The sequence below is a fragment of the Ascaphus truei genome, chromosome 1, assembly GCF_040206685.1.
Source record: "Ascaphus truei isolate aAscTru1 chromosome 1, aAscTru1.hap1, whole genome shotgun sequence".
Classification (NCBI taxonomy): domain Eukaryota; kingdom Metazoa; phylum Chordata; class Amphibia; order Anura; family Ascaphidae; genus Ascaphus; species Ascaphus truei.
In genome coordinates, this window is record NC_134483.1 from 307,020,514 (window position 1) to 307,046,938 (window position 26,425).

Genomic DNA, 26,425 nt, shown 5'->3' on the forward strand with positions numbered 1-26,425 from the left:
TTATATATATATTCCCTTATACACCATTTTAATAAAAAATATCACAAAATTCTTCTAAGTCCCTCGGGAAGAGTGAAAGACGCGCACGTTCATTTTCAGAGCTCCTAGACCTTCCTATAAGAAGTTAGCCAAAAAGTAGCTTCGAAAAACGCTTAGGTTAAGTTTCAGAGTTGCTTCTAATGTACCAAAGCTGGACTTAGACATAATTTCACTCTCACAACATTATGGCTGGTTGGAGACAGTCCGAACCACAAGTACCGGGTCCATGGTTCTGGGCGTATACTGGGGGGACGGGGACGACTCCCATTAACCCCTGACTATACCGGGGATACGCTTATCACAATGCCTTTCTGGTCTGTGCTGAAGCAGGGCATTCTGGCAGCCAAGTGGCTTGACTTTTATTAGTGAGCCTGGTTACCCCCTCTCGGAACCACAGACTTAGAAATCGCAAGCTCATATACAGTGCATAAAATATATTTATATAATATATTTATATATATATTCCCTTATACACCATTTTAATAAAAAATATCACAAAATTCTTCTAAGTCCCTCGGGAAGAGTGAAAGACGCGCACGTTCATTTTCAGAGCTCCTAGACCTTCCTATAAGAAGTTAGCCAAAAAGTAGCTTCGAAAAACGCTTAGGTTAAGTTTCAGAGTTGCTTCTAATGTACCAAAGCTGGACTTAGACATAATTTCACTCTCACAACATTATGGCTGGTTGGAGACAGTCCGAAACCACAAGTACCGGGTCCATGGTTCTGGGCGTATACTGGGGGGACGGGGACGACTCCCATTAACCCCTGACTATACCGGGGATACGCTTATCACAATGCCTTTCTGGTCTGTGCTGAAGCAGGGCATTCTGGCAGCCAAGTGGCTTGACTTTTATTAGTGAGCCTGGTTACCCCCTCTCGGAACCACAGACTTAGAAATCGCAAGCTCATATACAGTGCATAAAATATATTTATATAATATATTTATATATATATTCCCTTATACACCATTTTAATAAAAAATATCACAAAATTCTTCTAAGTCCCTCGGGAAGAGTGAAAGACGCGCACGTTCATTTTCAGAGCTCCTAGACCTTCCTATAAGAAGTTAGCCAAAAAGTAGCTTCGAAAAACGCTTAGGTTAAGTTTCAGAGTTGCTTCTAATGTACCAAAGCTGGACTTAGACATAATTTCACTCTCACAACATTATGGCTGGTTGGAGACAGTCCGAAACCACAAGTACCGGGTCCATGGTTCTGGGCGTATACTGGGGGGACGGGGACGACTCCCATTAACCCCTGACTATACCGGGGATACGCTTATCACAATGCCTTTCTGGTCTGTGCTGAAGCAGGGCATTCTGGCAGCCAAGTGGCTTGACTTTTATTAGTGAGCCTGGTTACCCCCTCTCGGAACCACAGACTTAGAAATCGCCAGCTCATATACAGTGCATAAAATATATTTATATATATACCCTTATACACCATTCTAATAAAAAATATCACAAAATGCTTCTAAGTCCCTCGGGAATAGTGAAAGACGCGCACGTTCATTTTCAGAGCTCCTAGACCTTCCTATAAGAAGTTAGCCAAAAAGTAGCTTCGAAAAACGCTTAGGTTAAGTTTCAGAGTTGCTTCTAATGTACCAAAGCTGGACTTAGACATAATTTCACTCTCACAACATTATGGCTGGTTGGAGACAGTCCGAACCACAAGTACCGGGTCCATGGTTCTGGGCGTATACTGGGGGGACGGGGACGACTCCCATTACCCCTGACTATACCGGGGATACGCTTATCACAATGCCTTTCTGGTCTGTGCTGAAGCAGGGCATTCTGGCAGCCAAGTGGCTTGACTTTTATTAGTGAGCCTGGTTACCCCCTCTCGGAACCACAGACTTAGAAATCGCCAGCTCATATACAGTGCATAAAATATATTTATATAATATATTTATATATATATATTCCCTTATACACCATTTTAATAAAAAATATCACAAAATTCTTCTAAGTCCCTCGGGAAGAGTGAAAGACGCGCACGGTCATTTTCAGAGCTCCTAGACCTTCCTATAAGAAGTTAGCCAAAAAGTAGCTTCGAAAAACGCTTAGGTTAAGTTTCAGAGTTGCTTCTAATGTACCAAAGCTGGACTTAGACATAATTTCACTCTCACAACATTATGGCTGGTTGGAGACAGTCCGAAACCACAAGTACCGGGTCCATGGTTCTGGGCGTATACTGGGGGGACGGGGACGACTCCCATTAACCCCTGACTATACCGGGGATACGCTTATCACAATGCCTTTCTGGTCTGTGCTGAAGCAGGGCATTCTGGCAGCCAAGTGGCTTGACCTTTATTAGTGAGCCTGGTTACCCCCTCTCGGAACCACAGACTTAGAAATCGCCAGCTCATATACAGTGCATAAAATATATTTATATATATACCCTTATACACCATTCTAATAAAAAATATCACAAAATGCTTCTAAGTCCCTCGGGAATAGTGAAAGACGCGCACGTTCATTTTCAGAGCTCCTAGACCTTCCTATAAGAAGTTAGCCAAAAAGTAGCTTCGAAAAACGCTTAGGTTAAGTTTCAGAGTTGCTTCTAATGTACCAAAGCTGGACTTAGACATAATTTCACTCTCACAACATTATGGCTGGTTGGAGACAGTCCGAACCACAAGTACCGGGTCCATGGTTCTGGGCGTATACTGGGGGGACGGGGACGACTCCCATTACCCCTGACTATACCGGGGATACGCTTATCACAATGCCTTTCTGGTCTGTGCTGAAGCAGGGCATTCTGGCAGCCAAGTGGCTTGACTTTTATTAGTGAGCCTGGTTACCCCCTCTCGGAACCACAGACTTAGAAATCGCCAGCTCATATACAGTGCATAAAATATATTTATATAATATATTTATATATATATATTCCCTTATACACCATTTTAATAAAAAATATCACAAAATTCTTCTAAGTCCCTCGGGAAGAGTGAAAGACGCGCACGGTCATTTTCAGAGCTCCTAGACCTTCCTATAAGAAGTTAGCCAAAAAGTAGCTTCGAAAAACGCTTAGGTTAAGTTTCAGAGTTGCTTCTAATGTACCAAAGCTGGACTTAGACATAATTTCACTCTCACAACATTATGGCTGGTTGGAGACAGTCCGAAACCACAAGTACCGGGTCCATGGTTCTGGGCGTATACTGGGGGGACGGGGACGACTCCCATTAACCCCTGACTATACCGGGGATACGCTTATCACAATGCCTTTCTGGTCTGTGCTGAAGCAGGGCATTCTGGCAGCCAAGTGGCTTGACCTTTATTAGTGAGCCTGGTTACCCCCTCTCGGAACCACAGACTTAGAAATCGCCAGCTCATATACAGTGCATAAAATATATTTATATATATACCCTTATACACCATTCTAATAAAAAATATCACAAAATGCTTCTAAGTCCCTCGGGAATAGTGAAAGACGCGCACGTTCATTTTCAGAGCTCCTAGACCTTCCTATAAGAAGTTAGCCAAAAAGTAGCTTCGAAAAACGCTTAGGTTAAGTTTCAGAGTTGCTTCTAATGTACCAAAGCTGGACTTAGACATAATTTCACTCTCACAACATTATGGCTGGTTGGAGACAGTCCGAACCACAAGTACCGGGTCCATGGTTCTGGGCGTATACTGGGGGGACGGGGACGACTCCCATTACCCCTGACTATACCGGGGATACGCTTATCACAATGCCTTTCTGGTCTGTGCTGAAGCAGGGCATTCTGGCAGCCAAGTGGCTTGACTTTTATTAGTGAGCCTGGTTACCCCCTCTCGGAACCACAGACTTAGAAATCGCCAGCTCATATACAGTGCATAAAATATATTTATATAATATATTTATATATATATATTCCCTTATACACCATTTTAATAAAAAATATCACAAAATTCTTCTAAGTCCCTCGGGAAGAGTGAAAGACGCGCACGGTCATTTTCAGAGCTCCTAGACCTTCCTATAAGAAGTTAGCCAAAAAGTAGCTTCGAAAAACGCTTAGGTTAAGTTTCAGAGTTGCTTCTAATGTACCAAAGCTGGACTTAGACATAATTTCACTCTCACAACATTATGGCTGGTTGGAGACAGTCCGAAACCACAAGTACCGGGTCCATGGTTCTGGGCGTATACTGGGGGGACGGGGACGACTCCCATTAACCCCTGACTATACCGGGGATACGCTTATCACAATGCCTTTCTGGTCTGTGCTGAAGCAGGGCATTCTGGCAGCCAAGTGGCTTGACCTTTATTAGTGAGCCTGGTTACCCCCTCTCGGAACCACAGACTTAGAAATCGCCAGCTCATATACAGTGCATAAAATATATTTATATATATACCCTTATACACCATTCTAATAAAAAATATCACAAAATGCTTCTAAGTCCCTCGGGAATAGTGAAAGACGCGCACGTTCATTTTGAGAGCTCCTAGACCTTCCTATAAGAAGTTAGCCAAAAAGTAGCTTCGAAAAACGCTTAGGTTAAGTTTCAGAGTTGCTTCTAATGTACCAAAGCTGGACTTAGACATAATTTCACTCTCACAACATTATGGCTGGTTGGAGACAGTCCGAACCACAAGTACCGGGTCCATGGTTCTGGGCGTATACTGGGGGGACGGGGACGACTCCCATTAACCCCTGACTATACCGGGGATACGCTTATCACAATGCCTTTCTGGTCTGTGCTGAAGCAGGGCATTCTGGCAGCCAAGTGGCTTGACCTTTATTAGTGAGCCTGGTTACCCCCTCTCGGAACCACAGACTTAGAAATCGCCAGCTCATATACAGTGCATAAAATATATTTATATATATACCCTTATACACCATTTTAATAAAAAATATCACAAAAATTCTTCTAAGTCCCTCGGGAAGAGTGAAAGACGCGCACGTTCATTTTCAGAGCTCCTAGACCTTCCTATAAGAAGTTAGCCAAAAAGTAGCTTCGAAAAACGCTTAGGTTAAGTTTCAGAGTTGCTTCTAATGTACCAAAGCTGGACTTAGACATAATTTCACTCTCACAACATTATGGCTGGTTGGAGACAGTCCGAAACCACAAGTACCGGGTCCATGGTTCTGGGCGTATACTGGGGGGACGGGGACGACTCCCATTGACCCATGACTATACCGGGGATACGCTTATCACAATGCCTTTCTGGTCTGTGCTGAAGCAGGGCATTCTGGCAGCCAAGTGGCTTGACCTTTATTAGTGAGCCTGGTTACCCCCTCTCGGAACCACAGACTTAGAAATCGCCAGCTCATATACAGTGCATAAAATATATTTATATAATATATTTATATATATACCCTTATACACCATTTTAATAAAAAAGATCACAAAATTCTTCTAAGTGCCTCTGGAAGAGTGAAAGACGCGCACGTTCATTTTCAGAGCTCCTAGACCTTCCTATAAGAAGTTAGCCAAAAAGTAGCTTCGAAAAACGCTTAGGTTAAGTTTCAGAGTTGCTTCTAATGTACCAAAGCTGGACTTAGACATAATTTCACTCTCACAACATTATGGCTGGTTGGAGACAGTCCGAAACCACAAGTACCGGGTCCATGGTTCTGGGCGTATACTGGGGGGACGGGGACGACTCCCATTAATCCCTGACTATACCGGGGATACGCTTATCACAATGCCTTTCTGGTCTGTGCTGAAGCAGGGCATTCTGGCAGCCAAGTGGCTTGACCTTTATTAGTGAGCCTGGTTACCCTCTCTCGGAACCACAGACTTAGAAATCCCCAGCTCATATACAGTGCATAAAATATATTTATGTATATACCCTTATACACCATTCTAATAAAAAATATCACAAAATGCTTCTAAGTCCCTCGGGAAGAGTGAAAGACGCGCACGTTCATTTTGAGAGCTCCTAGACCTTCCTATAAGAAGTTAGCCAAAAAGTAGCTTCGAAAAACGCTTAGGTTAAGTTTCAGAGTTGCTTCTAATGTACCAAAGCTGGACTTAGACATAATTTCACTCTCACAACATTATGGCTGGTTGGAGACAGTCCGAATCACAAGTACCGGGACCATGGTTCTGGGCGTATACTGGGGGGACGGGGACGACTCCCATTAACCCCTGACTATACCGGGGATACGCTTATCACAATGCCTTTCTGGTCTGTGCTGAAGCAGGGCATTCTGGCAGCCAAGTGGCTTGACCTTTATTAGTGAGCCTGGTTACCCCCTCTCGGAACCACAGACTTAGAAATCGCCAGCTCATATACAGTGCATAAAATATATTTATATAATATATTTATATATATACCCTTATACACCATTTTAATAAAAAAGATCACAAAATTCTTCTAAGTCCCTCGGGAAGAGTGAAAGACGCGCACGTTCATTTTCAGAGCTCCTAGACCTTCCTATAAGAAGTTAGCCAAAAAGTTGCTTCGAAAAACGCTTAGGTTAAGTTTCAGAGTTGCTTCTAATGTACCAAAGCTGGACTTAGACATAATTTCACTCTCACAACATTATGGCTGGTTGGAGACAGTCCGAACCACAAGTACCGGGTCCATGGTTCTGGGCGTATACTGGGGGGACGGGGACGACTCCCATTAACCCCTGACTATACCGGGGATACGCTTATCACAATGCCTTTCTGGTCTGTGCTGAAGCAGGGCATTCTGGCAGCCAAGTGGCTTGACCTTTATTAGTGAGCCTGGTTACCCCCTCTCGGAACCACAGACTTAGAAATCGCCAGCTCATATACAGTGCATAAAATATATTTAAATAATATATTTATATATATACCCTTATACACCATTTTAATAAAAAAGATCACAAAATTCTTCTAAGTCCCTCGGGAAGAGTGAAAGACGCGCACGTTCATTTTCAGAGCTCCTAGACCTTCCTATAAGAAGTTAGCCAAAAAGTAGCTTCGAAAAACGCTTAGGTTAAGTTTCAGAGTTGCTTCTAATGTACCAAAGCTGGACTTAGACATAATTTCACTCTCACAACATTATGGCTGGTTGGAGACAGTCCGAACCACAAGTACCGGGTCCATGGTTCTGGGCGTATACTGGGGGGACGGGGACGACTCCCATTAACCCCTGACTATACCGGGGATACGCTTATCACAATGCCTTTCTGGTCTGTGCTGAAGCAGGGCATTCTGGCAGCCAAGTGGCTTGACCTTTATTAGTGAGCCTGGTTACCCCCTCTCGGAACCACAGACTTAGAAATCGCCAGCTCATATACAGTGCATAAAATATATTTATATATATACCCTTATACACCATTTTAATAAAAAATATCACAAAAATTCTTCTAAGTCCCTCGGGAAGAGTGAAAGACGCGCACGTTCATTTTGAGAGCTCCTAGACCTTCCTATAAGAAGTTAGCCAAAAAGTAGCTTCGAAAAACGCTTAGGTTAAGTTTCAGAGTTGCTTCTAATGTACCAAAGCTGGACTTAGACATAATTTCACTCTCACAACATTATGGCTGGTTGGAGACAGTCCGAACCACAAGTACCGGGTCCATGGTTCTGGGCGTATACTGGGGGGACGGGGACGACTCCCATTAACCCCTGACTATACCGGGGATACGCTTATCACAATGCCTTTCTGGTCTGTGCTGAAGCAGGGCATTCTGGCAGCCAAGTGGCTTGACCTTTATTAGTGAGCCTGGTTACCCCCTCTCGGAACCACAGACTTAGAAATCGCCAGCTCATATACAGTGCATAATATATATTTATATATATACCCTTATACACCATTTTAATAAAAAATATCACAAAAATTCTTCTAAGTCCCTCGGGAAGAGTGAAAGACGCGCACGTTCATTTTCAGAGCTCCTAGACCTTCCTATAAGAAGTTAGCCAAAAAGTAGCTTCGAAAAACGCTTAGGTTAAGTTTCAGAGTTGCTTCTAATGTACCAAAGCTGGACTTAGACATAATTTCACTCTCACAACATTATGGCTGGTTGGAGACAGTCCGAAACCACAAGTACCGGGTCCATGGTTCTGGGCGTATACTGGGGGGACGGGGACGACTCCCATTGACCCCTGACTATACCGGAGATACGCTTATCACAATGCCTTTCTGGTCTGTGCTGAAGCAGGGCATTCTGGCAGCCAAGTGGCTTGACCTTTATTAGTGAGCCTGGTTACCCCCTCTCGGAACCACAGACTTAGAAATCGCCAGCTCATATACAGTGCATAAAATATATTTATATAATATATTTATATATATACCCTTATACACCATTTTAATAAAAAAGATCACAAAATTCTTCTAAGTGCCTCTGGAAGAGTGAAAGACGCGCACGTTCATTTTCAGAGCTCCTAGACCTTCCTATAAGAAGTTAGCCAAAAAGTAGCTTCGAAAAACGCTTAGGTTAAGTTTCAGAGTTGCTTCTAATGTACCAAAGCTGGACTTAGACATAATTTCACTCTCACAACATTATGGCTGGTTGGAGACAGTCCGAAACCACAAGTACCGGGTCCATGGTTCTGGGCGTATACTGGGGGGACGGGGACGACTCCCATTAATCCCTGACTATACCGGGGATACGCTTATCACAATGCCTTTCTGGTCTGTGCTGAAGCAGGGCATTCTGGCAGCCAAGTGGCTTGACCTTTATTAGTGAGCCTGGTTACCCTCTCTCGGAACCACAGACTTAGAAATCCCCAGCTCATATACAGTGCATAAAATATATTTATGTATATACCCTTATACACCATTCTAATAAAAAATATCACAAAATGCTTCTAAGTCCCTCGGGAAGAGTGAAAGACGCGCACGTTCATTTTGAGAGCTCCTAGACCTTCCTATAAGAAGTTAGCCAAAAAGTAGCTTCGAAAAACGCTTAGGTTAAGTTTCAGAGTTGCTTCTAATGTACCAAAGCTGGACTTAGACATAATTTCACTCTCACAACATTATGGCTGGTTGGAGACAGTCCGAATCACAAGTACCGGGACCATGGTTCTGGGCGTATACTGGGGGGACGGGGACGACTCCCATTAACCCCTGACTATACCGGGGATACGCTTATCACAATGCCTTTCTGGTCTGTGCTGAAGCAGGGCATTCTGGCAGCCAAGTGGCTTGACCTTTATTAGTGAGCCTGGTTACCCCCTCTCGGAACCACAGACTTAGAAATCGCCAGCTCATATACAGTGCATAAAATATATTTATATAATATATTTATATATATACCCTTATACACCATTTTAATAAAAAAGATCACAAAATTCTTCTAAGTCCCTCGGGAAGAGTGAAAGACGCGCACGTTCATTTTCAGAGCTCCTAGACCTTCCTATAAGAAGTTAGCCAAAAAGTTGCTTCGAAAAACGCTTAGGTTAAGTTTCAGAGTTGCTTCTAATGTACCAAAGCTGGACTTAGACATAATTTCACTCTCACAACATTATGGCTGGTTGGAGACAGTCCGAACCACAAGTACCGGGTCCATGGTTCTGGGCGTATACTGGGGGGACGGGGACGACTCCCATTAACCCCTGACTATACCGGGGATACGCTTATCACAATGCCTTTCTGGTCTGTGCTGAAGCAGGGCATTCTGGCAGCCAAGTGGCTTGACCTTTATTAGTGAGCCTGGTTACCCCCTCTCGGAACCACAGACTTAGAAATCGCCAGCTCATATACAGTGCATAAAATATATTTAAATAATATATTTATATATATACCCTTATACACCATTTTAATAAAAAAGATCACAAAATTCTTCTAAGTGCCTCTGGAAGAGTGAAAGACGCGCACGTTCATTTTCAGAGCTCCTAGACCTTCCTATAAGAAGTTAGCCAAAAAGTAGCTTCGAAAAACGCTTAGGTTAAGTTTCAGAGTTGCTTCTAATGTACCAAAGCTGGACTTAGACATAATTTCACTCTCACAACATTATGGCTGGTTGGAGACAGTCCGAAACCACAAGTACCGGGTCCATGGTTCTGGGCGTATACTGGGGGGACGGGGACGACTCCCATTAATCCCTGACTATACCGGGGATACGCTTATCACAATGCCTTTCTGGTCTGTGCTGAAGCAGGGCATTCTGGCAGCCAAGTGGCTTGACCTTTATTAGTGAGCCTGGTTACCCTCTCTCGGAACCACAGACTTAGAAATCCCCAGCTCATATACAGTGCATAAAATATATTTATGTATATACCCTTATACACCATTCTAATAAAAAATATCACAAAATGCTTCTAAGTCCCTCGGGAAGAGTGAAAGACGCGCACGTTCATTTTGAGAGCTCCTAGACCTTCCTATAAGAAGTTAGCCAAAAAGTAGCTTCGAAAAACGCTTAGGTTAAGTTTCAGAGTTGCTTCTAATGTACCAAAGCTGGACTTAGACATAATTTCACTCTCACAACATTATGGCTGGTTGGAGACAGTCCGAATCACAAGTACCGGGACCATGGTTCTGGGCGTATACTGGGGGGACGGGGACGACTCCCATTAACCCCTGACTATACCGGGGATACGCTTATCACAATGCCTTTCTGGTCTGTGCTGAAGCAGGGCATTCTGGCAGCCAAGTGGCTTGACCTTTATTAGTGAGCCTGGTTACCCCCTCTCGGAACCACAGACTTAGAAATCGCCAGCTCATATACAGTGCATAAAATATATTTATATAATATATTTATATATATACCCTTATACACCATTTTAATAAAAAAGATCACAAAATTCTTCTAAGTCCCTCGGGAAGAGTGAAAGACGCGCACGTTCATTTTCAGAGCTCCTAGACCTTCCTATAAGAAGTTAGCCAAAAAGTTGCTTCGAAAAACGCTTAGGTTAAGTTTCAGAGTTGCTTCTAATGTACCAAAGCTGGACTTAGACATAATTTCACTCTCACAACATTATGGCTGGTTGGAGACAGTCCGAACCACAAGTACCGGGTCCATGGTTCTGGGCGTATACTGGGGGGACGGGGACGACTCCCATTAACCCCTGACTATACCGGGGATACGCTTATCACAATGCCTTTCTGGTCTGTGCTGAAGCAGGGCATTCTGGCAGCCAAGTGGCTTGACCTTTATTAGTGAGCCTGGTTACCCCCTCTCGGAACCACAGACTTAGAAATCGCCAGCTCATATACAGTGCATAAAATATATTTAAATAATATATTTATATATATACCCTTATACACCATTTTAATAAAAAAGATCACAAAATTCTTCTAAGTCCCTCGGGAAGAGTGAAAGACGCGCACGTTCATTTTCAGAGCTCCTAGACCTTCCTATAAGAAGTTAGCCAAAAAGTAGCTTCGAAAAACGCTTAGGTTAAGTTTCAGAGTTGCTTCTAATGTACCAAAGCTGGACTTAGACATAATTTCACTCTCACAACATTATGGCTGGTTGGAGACAGTCCGAACCACAAGTACCGGGTCCATGGTTCTGGGCGTATACTGGGGGGACGGGGACGACTCCCATTAACCCCTGACTATACCGGGGATACGCTTATCACAATGCCTTTCTGGTCTGTGCTGAAGCAGGGCATTCTGGCAGCCAAGTGGCTTGACCTTTATTAGTGAGCCTGGTTACCCCCTCTCGGAACCACAGACTTAGAAATCGCCAGCTCATATACAGTGCATAATATATATTTATATATATACCCTTATACACCATTTTAATAAAAAATATCACAAAAATTCTTCTAAGTCCCTCGGGAAGAGTGAAAGACGCGCACGTTCATTTTCAGAGCTCCTAGACCTTCCTATAAGAAGTTAGCCAAAAAGTAGCTTCGAAAAACGCTTAGGTTAAGTTTCAGAGTTGCTTCTAATGTACCAAAGCTGGACTTAGACATAATTTCACTCTCACAACATTATGGCTGGTTGGAGACAGTCCGAAACCACAAGTACCGGGTCCATGGTTCTGGGCGTATACTGGGGGGACGGGGACGACTCCCATTGACCCCTGACTATACCGGGGATACGCTTATCACAATGCCTTTCTGGTCTGTGCTGAAGCAGGGCATTCTGGCAGCCAAGTGGCTTGACCTTTATTAGTGAGCCTGGTTACCCCCTCTCGGAACCACAGACTTAGAAATCGCCAGCTCATATACAGTGCATAAAATATATTTATATAATATATTTATATATATACCCTTATACACCATTTTAATAAAAAAGATCACAAAATTCTTCTAAGTGCCTCTGGAAGAGTGAAAGACGCGCACGTTCATTTTCAGAGCTCCTAGACCTTCCTATAAGAAGTTAGCCAAAAAGTAGCTTCGAAAAACGCTTAGGTTAAGTTTCAGAGTTGCTTCTAATGTACCAAAGCTGGACTTAGACATAATTTCACTCTCACAACATTATGGCTGGTTGGAGACAGTCCGAAACCACAAGTACCGGGTCCATGGTTCTGGGCGTATACTGGGGGGACGGGGACGACTCCCATTAACCCCTGACTATACCGGGGATACGCTTATCACAATGCCTTTCTGGTCTGTGCTGAAGCAGGGCATTCTGGCAGCCAAGTGGCTTGACCTTTATTAGTGAGCCTGGTTACCCCCTCTCGGAACCACAGACTTAGAAATCGCCAGCTCATATACAGTGCATAAAATATATTTATATAATATATTTATATATATACCCTTATACACCATTTTAATAAAAAAGATCACAAAATTCTTCTAAGTCCCTCGGGAAGAGTGAAAGACGCGCACGTTCATTTTCAGAGCTCCTAGACCTTCCTATAAGAAGTTAGCCAAAAAGTTGCTTCGAAAAACGCTTAGGTTAAGTTTCAGAGTTGCTTCTAATGTACCAAAGCTGGACTTAGACATAATTTCACTCTCACAACATTATGGCTGGTTGGAGACAGTCCGAACCACAAGTACCGGGTCCATGGTTCTGGGCGTATACTGGGGGGACGGGGACGACTCCCATTAACCCCTGACTATACCGGGGATACGCTTATCACAATGCCTTTCTGGTCTGTGCTGAAGCAGGGCATTCTGGCAGCCAAGTGGCTTGACCTTTATTAGTGAGCCTGGTTACCCTCTCTCGGAACCACAGACTTAGAAATCGCCAGCTCATATACAGTGCATAAAATATATTTATATATATACCCTTATACACCATTCTAATAAAAAATATCACAAAATGCTTCTAAGTCCCTCGGGAAGAGTGAAAGACGCGCACGTTCATTTTGAGCGCTCCTAGACCTTCCTATAAGAAGTTAGCCAAAAAGTAGCTTCGAAAAACGCTTAGGTTAAGTTTCAGAGTTGCTTCTAATGTACCAAAGCTGGACTTAGACATAATTTCACTCTCACAACATTATGGCTGGTTGGAGACAGTCCGAACCACAAGTACCGGGTCCATGGTTCTGGGCGTATACTGGGGGGACGGGGACGACTCCCATTAACCCCTGACTATACCGGGGATACGCTTATCACAATGCCTTTCTGGTCTGTGCTGAAGCAGGGCATTCTGGCAGCCAAGTGGCTTGACCTTTATTAGTGAGCCTGGTTACCCCCTCTCGGAACCACAGACTTAGAAATCGCCAGCTCATATACAGTGCATAAAATATATTTAAATAATATATTTATATATATACCCTTATACACCATTTTAATAAAAAATATCACAAAATTCTTCTAAGTCCCTCGGGAAGAGTGAAAGACGCGCACGTTCATTTTCAGAGCTCTTAGACCTTCCTATAAGAAGTTAGCCAAAAAGTAGCTTCGAAAAACGCTTAGGTTAAGTTTCAGAGTTGCTTCTAATGTACCAAAGCTGGACTTAGACATAATTTCACTCTCACAACATTATGGCTGGTTGGAGACAGTCCGAACCACAAGTATCGGGTCCATGGTTCTGGACGTATACTGGGGGGACGGGGACGACTCCCATTAACACCTGACTATACCGGGGATACGCTTATCACAATGCCTTTCTGGTCTGTGCTGAAGCAGGGCATTCTGGCAGCCAAGTGGCTTGACCTTTATTAGTGAGCCTGGTTACCCCCTCTCGGAACCACAGACTTAGAAATCGCCAGCTCATATACAGTGCATAAAATATATTTATATATATACCCTTATACACCATTCTAATAAAAAATATCACAAAATGCTTCTAAGTCCCTCGGGAAGAGTGAAAGACGCGCACGTTCATTTTGAGAGATCCTAGACCTTCCTATAAGAAGTTAGCCAAAAAGTAGCTTCGAAAAACGCTTAGGTTAAGTTTCAGAGGTGCTTCTAATGTACCAAAGCTGGACTTAGACATAATTTCACTCTCACAACATTATGGCTGGTTGGAGACAGTCCGAACCACAAGTACCGGGTCCATGGTTCTGGGCGTATACTGGGGGGACGGGGACGACTCCCATTAACCCCTGACTATACCGGGGATACGCTTATCACAATGCCTTTCTGGTCTGTGCTGAAGCAGGGCATTCTGGCAGCCAAGTGGCTTGACCTTTATTAGTGAGCCTGGTTACCCCCTCTCGGAACCACAGACTTAGAAATCGCCAGCTCATATACAGTGCATAAAATATATTTATATATATACCCTTATACACCATTCTAATAAAAAATATCACAAAATGCTTCTAAGTCCCTCGAGAATAGTGAAAGACGCGCACGTTCATTTTGAGAGCTCCTAGAACTTCCTATAAGAAGTTAGCCAAAAAGTAGCTTCGAAAAACGCTTAGGTTAAGTTTCAGAGTTGCTTCTAATGTACCAAAGCTGGACTTAGACATAATTTCACTCTCACAACATTATGGCTGGTTGGAGACAGTCCGAACCACAAGTACCGGGTCCATGGTTCTGGGCGTATACTGGGGGGACGGGGACGACTCCCATTAACCCCTGACTATACCGGGGATACGCTTATCACAATGCCTTTCTGGTCTGTGCTGAAGCAGGGCATTCTGGCAGCCAAGTGGCTTGACCTTTATTAGTGAGCCTGGTTACCCCCTCTCGGAACCACAGACTTAGAAATCGCCAGCTCATATACAGTGCATAAAATATATTTATATATATACCCTTATACACCATTTTAATAAAAAATATCACAAAAATTCTTCTAAGTCCCTCGGGAAAAGTGAAAGACGCGCACGTTCATTTTGAGAGCTCCTAGACCTTCCTATAAGAAGTTAGCCAAAAAGTAGCTTCGAAAAACGCTTAGGTTAAGTTTCAGAGTTGCTTCTAATGTACCAAAGCTGGACTTAGACATAATTTCACTCTCACAACATTATGGCTGGTTGGAGACAGTCCGAACCACAAGTACCGGGTCCATGGTTCTGGGCGTATACTGGGGGGACGGGGACGACTCCCATTAACCCCTGACTATACCGGGGATACGCTTATCACAATGCCTTTCTGGTCTGTGCTGAAGCAGGGCATTCTGGCAGCCAAGTGGCTTGACCTTTATTAGTGAGCCTGGTTACCCCCTCTCGGAACCACAGACTTAGAAATCGCCAGCTCATATACAGTGCATAATATATATTTATATATATACCCTTATACACCATTTTAATAAAAAATATCACAAAAATTCTTCTAAGTCCCTCGGGAAGAGTGAAAGACGCGCACGTTCATTTTCAGAGCTCCTAGACCTTCCTATAAGAAGTTAGCCAAAAAGTAGCTTCGAAAAACGCTTAGGTTAAGTTTCAGAGTTGCTTCTAATGTACCAAAGCTGGACTTAGACATAATTTCACTCTCACAACATTATGGCTGGTTGGAGACAGTCCGAAACCACAAGTACCGGGTCCATGGTTCTGGGCGTATACTGGGGGGACGGGGACGACTCCCATTGACCCCTGACTATACCGGGGATACGCTTATCACAATGCCTTTCTGGTCTGTGCTGAAGCAGGGCATTCTGGCAGCCAAGTGGCTTGACCTTTATTAGTGAGCCTGGTTACCCCCTCTCGGAACCACAGACTTAGAAATCGCCAGCTCATATACAGTGCATAAAATATATTTATATAATATATTTATATATATACCCTTATACACCATTTTAATAAAAAAGATCACAAAATTCTTCTAAGTGCCTCTGGAAGAGTGAAAGACGCGCACGTTCATTTTCAGAGCTCCTAGACCTTCCTATAAGAAGTTAGCCAAAAAGTAGCTTCGAAAAACGCTTAGGTTAAGTTTCAGAGTTGCTTCTAATGTACCAAAGCTGGACTTAGACATAATTTCACTCTCACAACATTATGGCTGGTTGGAGACAGTCCGAAACCACAAGTACCGGGTCCATGGTTCTGGGCGTATACTGGGGGGACGGGGACGACTCCCATTAATCCCTGACTATACCGGGGATACGCTTATCACAATGCCTTTCTGGTCTGTGCTGAAGCAGGGCATTCTGGCAGCCAAGTGGCTTGACCTTTATTAGTGAGCCTGGTTACCCTCTCTCGGAACCACAGACTTAGAAATCCCCAGCTCATATACAGTGCATAAAATATATTTATGTATATACCCTTATACACCATTCTAATAAAAAATATCACAAAATGCTTCTAAGTCCCTCGGGAAGAGTGAAAGACGCGCACGTTCATTTTTAGAGCTCCTAGACCTTCCTATAAGAAGTTAGCCAAAAAGTAGCTTCGAAAAACGCTTAGGTTAAGTTTCAGAGTTGCTTCTAATGTACCAAAGCTGGACTTAGACATAATTTCACTCTCACAACATTATGGCTGGTTGGAGACAGTCCGAATCACAAGTACCGGGACCATGGTTCTGGGCGTATACTGGGGGGACGGGGACGACTCCCATTAACCCCTGACTATACCGGGGATACGCTTATCACAATGCCTTTCTGGTCTGTGCTGAAGCAGGGCATTCTGGCAGCCAAGTGGCTTGACCTTTATTAGTGAGCCTGGTTACCCCCTCTCGGAACCACAGACTTAGAAATCGCCAGCTCATATACAGTGCATAAAATATATTTATATAATATATTTATATATATACCCTTATACACCATTTTAATAAAAAAGATCACAAAATTCTTCTAAGTCCCTCGGGAAGAGTTAAAGACGCGCACGTTCATTTTCAGAGCTCCTAGACCTTCCTATAAGAAGTTAGCCAAAAAGTTGCTTCGAAAAACGCTTAGGTTAAGTTTCAGAGTTGCTTCTAATGTACCAAAGCTGGACTTAGACATAATTTCACTCTCACAACATTATGGCTGGTTGGAGACAGTCCGAACCACAAGTACCGGGTCCATGGTTCTGGGCGTATACTGGGGGGACGGGGACGACTCCCATTAACCCCTGACTATACCGGGGATACGCTTATCACAATGCCTTTCTGGTCTGTGCTGAAGCAGGGCATTCTGGCAGCCAAGTGGCTTGACCTTTATTAGTGAGCCTGGTTAACCCCTCTCGGAACCACAGACTTAGAAATCGCCAGCTCATATACAGTGCATAAAATATATTTATATAATATATTTATATATATATTCCCTTATACACCATTTTAATAAAAAATATCACAAAATTCTTCTAAGTCCCTCGGGAAGAGTGAAAGACGCGCACGTTCATTTTCAGAGCTCCTAGACCTTCCTATAAGAAGTTAGCCAAAAAGTAGCTTCGAAAAACGCTTAGGTTAAGTTTCAGAGTTGCTTCTAATGTACCAAAGCTGGACTTAGACATAATTTCACTCTCACAACATTATGGCTGGTTGGAGACAGTCCGAAACCACAAGTACCGGGTCCATGGTTCTGGGCGTATACTGGGGGGACGGGGACGACTCCCATTAAGCCCTGACTATACCGGGGATACGCTTATCACAATGCCTTTCTGGTCTGTGCTGAAGCAGGGCATTCTGGCAGCCAAGTGGCTTGACTTTTATTAGTGAGCCTGGTTACCCCCTCTCGGAACCACAGACTTAGAAATCGCCAGCTCATATACAGTGCATAAAATATATTTATATATATACCCTTATAAACCATTCTAATAAAAAATATCACAAAATGCTTCTAAGTCCCTCGGGAATAGTGAAAGACGCGCACGTTCATTTTGAGAGCTCCTAGACCTTCCTATAAGAAGTTAGCCAAAAAGTAGCTTCGAAAAACGCTTAGGTTAAGTTTCAGAGTTGCTTCTAATGTACCAAAGCTGGACTTAGACATAATTTCACTCTCACAACATTATGGCTGGTTGGAGACAGTCCGAAACACAAGTACCGGGTCCATGGTTCTGGGCGTATACTGGGGGGACGGGGACGACTCCCATTAACCCCTGACTATACCGGGGATACGCTTATCACAATGCCTTTCTGGTCTGTGCTGAAGCAGGGCATTCTGGCAGCCAAGTGGCTTGACTTTTATTAGTGAGCCTGGTTACCCCCTCTCGGAACCACAGACTTAGAAATCGCAAGCTCATATACAGTGCATAAAATATATTTATATAATTTATTTATATATATATTCCCTTATACACCATTTTAATAAAAAATATCACAAAATTCTTCTAAGTCCCTCGGGAAGAGTGAAAGACGCGCACGTTCATTTTCAGAGCTCCTAGACCTTCCTATAAGAAGTTAGCCAAAAAGTAGCTTCGAAAAACGCTTAGGTTAAGTTTCAGAGTTGCTTCTAATGTACCAAAGCTGGACTTAGACATAATTTCACTCTCACAACATTATGGCTGGTTGGAGACAGTCCGAAACCACAAGTACCGGGTCCATGGTTCTGGGCGTATACTGGGGGGACGGGGACGACTCCCATTAACCCCTGACTATACCGGGGATACGCTTATCACAATGCCTTTCTGGTCTGTGCTGAAGCAGGGCATTCTGGCAGCCAAGTGGCTTGACTTTTATTAGTGAGCCTGGTTACCCCCTCTCGGAACCACAGACTTAGAAATCGCCAGCTCATATACAGTGCATAAAATATATTTATATATATACCCTTATACACCATTCTAATAAAAAATATCACAAAATGCTTCTAAGTCCCTCGGGAATAGTGAAAGACGCGCACGTTCATTTTCAGAGCTCCTAGACCTTCCTATAAGAAGTTAGCCAAAAAGTAGCTTCGAAAAACGCTTAGGTTAAGTTTCAGAGTTGCTTCTAATGTACCAAAGCTGGACTTAGACATAATTTCACTCTCACAACATTATGGCTGGTTGGAGACAGTCCGAACCACAAGTACCGGGTCCATGGTTCTGGGCGTATACTGGGGGGACGGGGACGACTCCCATTAACCCCTGACTATACCGGGGATACGCTTATCACAATGCCTTTCTGGTCTGTGCTGAAGCAGGGCATTCTGGCAGCCAAGTGGCTTGACCTTTATTAGTGAGCCTGGTTACCCTCTCTCGGAACCACAGACTTAGAAATCGCCAGCTCATATACAGTGCATAAAATATATTTATATATATATACCCTTATACACCATTCTAATAAAAAATATCACAAAATGCTTCTAAGTCCCTCGGGAAGAGTGAAAAACGCGCACGTTCATTTTGAGAGATCCTAGACCTTCCTATAAGAAGTTAGCCAAAAAGTAGCTTCGAAAAACGCTTAGGTTAAGTTTCAGAGTTGCTTCTAATGTACCAAAGCTGGACTTAGACATAATTTCACTCTCACAACATTATGGCTGGTTGGAGACAGTCCGAACCACAAGTACCCGGTCCATGGTTCTGGGCGTATACTGGGGGGACGGGGACGACTCCCATTAACCCCTGACTATACTGGGGATACGCTTATCACAATGCCTTTCTGGTCTGTGCTGAAGCAGGGCATTCTGGCAGCCAAGTGGCTTGACCTTTATTAGTGAGCCTGGTTACCCCCTCTCGGAACCACAGACTTAGAAATCGCCAGCTCATATACAGTGCATAAAATATATTTATATAATATATTTATATATATAGCCTTATACACCATTTTATTAAAAAATATCACAAAATTCTTCTAAGTCCCTCGGGAAGAGTGAAAGACGCGCACGTTCATTTTCAGAGATCCTAGACCTTCCTATAAGAAGTTAGCCAAAAAGTAGCTTCGAAAAACGCTTAGGTTAAGTTTCAGAGTTGCTTCTAATGTCCCAAAGCTGGACTTAGACATAATTTCACTCTCACAACATTATGGCTGGTTGGAGACAGTCCGAACCACAAGTACCCGGTCCATGGTTCTGGGCGTATACTGGGGGGACGGGGACGACTCCCATTAACCCCTGACTATACTGGGGATACGCTTATCACAATGCCTTTCTGGTCTGTGCTGAAGCAGGGCATTCTGGCAGCCAAGTGGCTTGACCTTTATTAGTGAGCCTGGTTACCCCCTCTCGGAACCACAGACTTAGAAATCGCCAGCTCATATACAGTGCATAAAATATATTTATATAATATATTTATATATATAGCCTTATACACCATTTTATTAAAAAATATCACAAAATTCTTCTAAGTCCCTCGGGAAGAGTGAAAGACGCGCACGTTCATTTTCAGAGATCCTAGACCTTCCTATAAGAAGTTAGCCAAAAAGTAGCTTCGAAAAACGCTTAGGTTAAGTTTCAGAGTTGCTTCTAATGTCCCAAAGCTGGACTTAGACATAATTTCACTCTCACAACATTATGGCTGGTTGGAGACAGTCCGAAACCACAAGTACCGGGTCCATGGTTCTGGGCGTATACTGGGGGGACGGGGACGACTCCCATTAACCCCTGACTATACCGGGGATACGCTTATCACAATGCCTTTCTGGTCTGTGCTGAAGCAGGGCATTCTGGCAGCCAAGTGGCTTGACCTTTATTAGTGAGCCTGGTTACCCCCTCTCGGAACCACAGACTTAGAAATCGCCAGCTCATATACAGTGCATAAAATATATTTATATATATACCCTTATACACCATTCTAATAAAAAATATCACAAAATGCTTCTAAGTCCCTCGGGAATAGTGAAAGACGCGCACGTTCATTTTGAGAGCTCCTAGACCTTCCTATAAGAAGTTAGCCAAAAAGTAGCTTCGAAAAACGCTAAGGTTAAGTTTCAGAGTTGCTTCTAATGTACCAAAGCTGGACTTAGACATAATTTCACTCTCACAACATTATGGCTGGTTGGAGACAGTCCGAACCACAAGTACCGGGTCCATGGTTCTGGGCGTATACTGGGGGGACGGGGACGACTCCCATTAACCCCTGACTATACCGGGGATACGCTTATCACAATGCCTTTCTGGTCTGTGCTGAAGCAGGGCATTCTGGCAGCCAAGTGGCTTGACCTTTATTAGTGAGCCTGGTTACCCTCTCTCGGAACCACAGACTTAGAAATCGCCAGCTCATATACAGTGCATAAAATATATTTATATATATACCCTTATACACCATTCTAATAAAAAATATCACAAAATGCTTCTAAGTCCCTCGGGAAGAGTGAAAGACGCGCACGTTCATTTTGAGAGATCCTAGACCTTCCTATAAGAAGTTAGCCAAAAAGTAGCTTCGAAAAACGCTTAGGTTAAGTTTCAGAGTTGCTTCTAATGTACCAAAGCTGGACTTAGACATAATTTCACTCTCACAACATTATGGCTGGTTGGAGACAGTCCGAACCACAAGTACCGGGTCCATGGTTCTGGGCGTATACTGGGGGGATGGGGACGACTCCCATTAACCCCTGACTATACCGGGGATACGCTTATCACAATGCCTTTCTGGTCTGTGCTGAAGCAGGGCATTCTGGCAGCCAAGTGGCTTGACCTTTATTAGTGAGCCTGGTTACCCCCTCTCGGAACCACAGACTTAGAAATCGCCAGCTCATATACAGTGCATAAAATGTATTTATATAATATATTTATATATATACCCTTATACACCATTTTAATAAAAAATATCACAAAATTCTTCTAAGTCCCTCGGGAAGAGTGAAAGACGCGCACGTTCATTTTCAGAGCTCCTAGACCTTCCTATAAGAAGTTAGCCAAAAACTAGCTTCGAAAAACGCTTAGGTTAAGTTTCAGAGTTGCTTCTAATGTACCAAAGCTGGACTTAGACATAATTTCACTCTCACAACATTATGGCTGGTTGGAGACAGTCCGAAACCACAAGTACCGGGTCCATGGTTCTGGGCGTATACTGGGGGGACGGGGACGACTCCCATTAACCCCTGACTATACCGGGGATACGCTTATCACAATGCCTTTCTGGTCTGTGCTGAAGCAGGGCATTCTGGCAGCCAAGTGGCTTGACCTTTATTAGTGAGCCTGGTTACCCCCTCTCGGAACCACAGACTTAGAAATCGCCAGCTCATATACAGTGCATAAAATATATTTATATATATACCCTTATACACCATTGTAATAAAAAATATCACAAAATGCTTCTAAGTCCCTCGGGAAGAGCGAAAGACGCGCACGTTCATTTTGAGAGATCCTAGACCTTCCTATAAGAAGTTAGCCAAAAAGTAGCTTCGAAAAACGCTTAGGTTAAGTTTCAGAGTTGCTTCTAATGTACCAAAGCTGGACTTAGACATAATTTCACTCTCACAACATTATGGCTGGTTGGAGACAGTCCGAACCACAAGTACCGGGTCCATGGTTCTGGGCGTATACTGGGGGGACGGGGACGACTCCCATTAACCCCTGACTATACCGGGGATACGCTTATCACAATGCCTTTCTGGTCTGTGCTGAAGCAGGGCATTCTGGCAGCCAAGTGGCTTGACCTTTATTAGTGAGCCTGGTTACCCCCTCTTGGAACCACAGACTTAGAAATCGCCAGCTCATATACAGTGCATAAAATATATTTATATATATACCCTTATACACCATTCTAATAAAAAATATCACAAAATGCTTCTAAGTCCCTCGGGAAGAGTGAAAGACGCGCACGTTCATTTTGAGAGATCCTAGACCTTCCTATAAGAAGTTAGCCAAAAAGTAGCTTCGAAAAACGCTTAGGTTAAGTTTCAGAGTTGCTTCTAATGTACCAAAGCTGGACTTAGACATAATTTCACTCTCACAACATTATGGCTGGTTGGAGACAGTCCGAACCACAAGTACCGGGTCCATGGTTCTGGGCGTATACTGGGGGGACGGGGACGACTCCCATTAACCCCTGACTATACCGGGGATACGCTTATCACAATGCCTTTCTGGTCTGTGCTGAAGCAGGGCATTCTGGCAGCCAAGTGGCTTGACCTTTATTAGTGAGCCTGGTTACCCCCTCTCGGAACCACAGACTTAGAAATCGCCAGCTCATATACAGTGCATAAAATATATTTATATAATATATTTATATATATACCCTTATACACCATTTTATTAAAAAATATCACAAAATTCTTCTAAGTCCCTCGGGAAGAGTGAAAGACGCGCACGTTCATTTTCAGAGCTCCTAGACCTTCCTATAAGAAGTTAGCCAAAAAGTAGCTTCGAAAAACGCTTAGGTTAAGTTTCAGAGTTGCTTCTAATGTACCAAAGCTGGACTTAGACATAATTTCACTCTCACAACATTATGGCTGGTTGGAGAAAGTCCGAAACCACAAGTACCGGGTCCATGGTTCTGGGCGCATACTGGGGGGACGGGGACGACTCCCATTAACCCCTGACTATACCGGGGATACGCTTATCACAATGCATTTCTGGTCTGTGCTGAAGCAGGGCATTCTGGCAGCCAAGTGGCTTGACCTTTATTAGTGAGCCTGGTTACCCCCTCTCGGAACCACAGACTTAGAAATCGCCAGCTCATATACAGTGCATAAAATATATTTATATATATACCCTTATACACCATTCTAATAAAAAATATCACAAAATGCTTCTAAGTCCCTCGGGAATAGTGAAAGACGCGCACGTTCATTTTGAGAGCTCCTAGACCTTCCAATAAGAAGTTAGCCAAAAAGTAGCTTCGAAAAACGCTTAGGTTAAGTTTCAGAGTTGCTTCTAATGTACCAAAGCTGGACTTAGACATAATTTCACTCTCACAACATTATGGCTGGTTGGAGATAGTCCGAAACCACAAGTACCGGGTCCATGGTTCTGGGCGTATACTGGGGGGACGGGGATGACTCCCATTAACCCCTGACTATACCGGGGATACGCTTATCACAATGCCTTTCTGGTCTGTGCTGAAGCAGGGCATTCTGGCAGCCAAGTGGCTTGACCTTTATTAGTGAGCCTGGTTACCCCCTCTCGGAACCACAGACTTAGAAATCGCCAGCTCATATACAGTGCATAAAATATATTTATATATATACCCTTATACACCATTCTAATAAAAAATATCACAAAATGCTTCTAAGTCCCTCGGGAAGAGTGAAAGACGCGCACGTTCATTTTGAGCGCTCCTAGACCTTCCTATAAGAAGTTAGCCAAAAAGTAGCTTCGAAAAACGCTTAGGTTAAGTTTCAGAGTTGCTTCTAATGTACCAAAGCTGGACTTAGACATAATTTCACTCTCACAACATTATGGCTGGTTGGAGACAGTCCGAACCACAAGTACCGGGTCCATGGTTCTGGGCGTATACTGGGGGGACGGGGACGACTCCCATTAACCCCTGACTATACCGGGGATACGCTTATCACAATGCCTTTCTGGTCTGTGCTGAAGCAGGGCATTCTGGCAGCCAAGTGGCTTGACCTTTATTAGTGAGCCTGGTTACCCTCTCTCGGAACCACAGACTTAGAAATCGCCAGCTCATATACAGTGCATAAAATATATTTATATATATACCCTTATACACCATTCTAATAAAAAATATCACAAAATGCTTCTAAGTCCCTCGGGAAGAGTGAAAGACGCGCACGTTCATTTTGAGAGATCCTAGACCTTCCTATAAGAAGTTAGCCAAAAAGTAGCTTCGAAAAACGCTTAGGTTAAGTTTCAGAGTTGCTTCTAATGTACCAAAGCTGGACTTAGACATAATTTCACTCTCACAACATTATGGCTGGTTGGAGACAGTCCGAACCACAAGTACCGGGTCCATGGTTCTGGGCGTATACTGGGGGGACGGGGACGACTCCCATTAACCCCTGACTATACCGGGGATACGCTTATCACAATGCCTTTCTGGTCTGTGCTGAAGCAGGGCATTCTGGCAGCCAAGTGGCTTGACCTTTATTAGTGAGCCTGGTTACCCCCTCTCGGAACCACAGACTTAGAAATCGCCAGCTCATATACAGTGCATAAAATGTATTTATATAAAATATTTATATATATACCCTTATACACCATTTTAATAAAAAATATCACAAAATTCTTCTAAGTCCCTCGGGAAGAGTGAAAGACGCGCACGTTCATTTTCAGAGCTCCTAGACCTACCTATAAGAAGTTAGCCAAAAAGTAGCTTCGAAAAACGCTTAGGTTAAGTTTCAGAGTTGCTTCTAATGTACCAAAGCTGGACTTAGACATAATTTCACTCTCACAACATTATGGCTGGTTGGAGACAGTCCGAAACCACAAGTACCGGGTCCATGGTTCTGGGCGTATACTGGGGGGACGGGGACGACTCCCATTAACCCCTGACTATACCGGGGATACGCTTAACACAATGCCTTTCTGGTCTGTGCTGAAGCAGGGCATTCTGGCAGCCAAGTGGCTTGACCTTTATTAGTGAGCCTGGTTACCCCCTCTCGGAACCACAGACTTAGAAATCGCCAGCTCATATACAGTGCATAAAATATATTTATATATATACCCTTATACACCATTCTAATAAAAAATATCACAAAATGCTTCTAAGTCCCTCGGGAAGAGTGAAAGACGCGCACGTTCATTTTGAGCGCTCCTAGACCTTCCTATAAGAAGTTAGCCAAAAAGTAGCTTCGAAAAACGCTTAGGTTAAGTTTCAGAGTTGCTTCTAATGTACCAAAGCTGGACTTAGACATAATTTCACTCTCACAACATTATGGCTGGTTGGAGACAGTCCGAACCACAAGTACCGGGTCCATGGTTCTGGGCGTATACTGGGGGGACGGGGACGACTCCCATTAACCCCTGACTATACCGGGGATACGCTTATCACAATGCCTTTCTGGTCTGTGCTGAAGCAGGGCATTCTGGCAGCCAAGTGGCTTGACCTTTATTAGTGAGCCTGGTTACCCTCTCTCGGAACCACAGACTTAGAAATCGCCAGCTCATATACAGTGCATAAAATGTATTTATATAATATATTTATATATATACCCTTATACACCATTTTAATAAAAAATATCACAAAATTCTTCTAAGTCCCTGGGGAAGAGTGAAAGACGCGCACGTTCATTTTCAGAGCTCCTAGACCTACCTATAAGAAGTTAGCCAAAAAGTAGCTTCGAAAAACGCTTAGGTTAAGTTTCAGAGTTGCTTCTAATGTACCAAAGCTGGACTTAGACATAATTTCACTCTCACAACATTATGGCTGGTTGGAGACAGTCCGAAACCACAAGTACCGGGTCCATGGTTCTGGGCGTATACTGGGGGGACGGGGACGACTCCCATTAACCCCTGACTATACCGGGGATACGCTTATCACAATGCCTTTCTGGTCTGTGCTGAAGCAGGGCATTCTGGCAGCCAAGTGG